We start from the raw sequence: 275 nt of genomic DNA, 5'->3' as shown, positions 1-275 counted from the left end.
TGCCTCAGCCTCCCAAAGTGCTAGGTTATGGGCATGAGCCACTCACTATGCCTGGCCCCACTTTCCTTTAGGGAGTTTTTAAAATTTATTTTGAAATAGTTTGAGATTTACAGAAAAGCTGCAAGGACAGTACAAAGAGTTCCCATATACTCCTACTCAATTTCTCATATTATTGACATCTTACATGGTAGTGATACATTTGTCATATTCAGGTAACCAACACTGGTACATTACTGTTAACTAAACTAGACTTCATCTGGATTTCACTGGTTTTT

The sequence above is a fragment of the Sapajus apella genome, unplaced genomic scaffold (genome assembly GCF_009761245.1).
Source record: "Sapajus apella isolate SASKATOON/1434 unplaced genomic scaffold, GSC_monkey_1.0 scaffold6, whole genome shotgun sequence".
NCBI lineage: Eukaryota > Metazoa > Chordata > Mammalia > Primates > Cebidae > Sapajus > Sapajus apella.
This window is presented reverse-complemented; position numbering follows the sequence as displayed.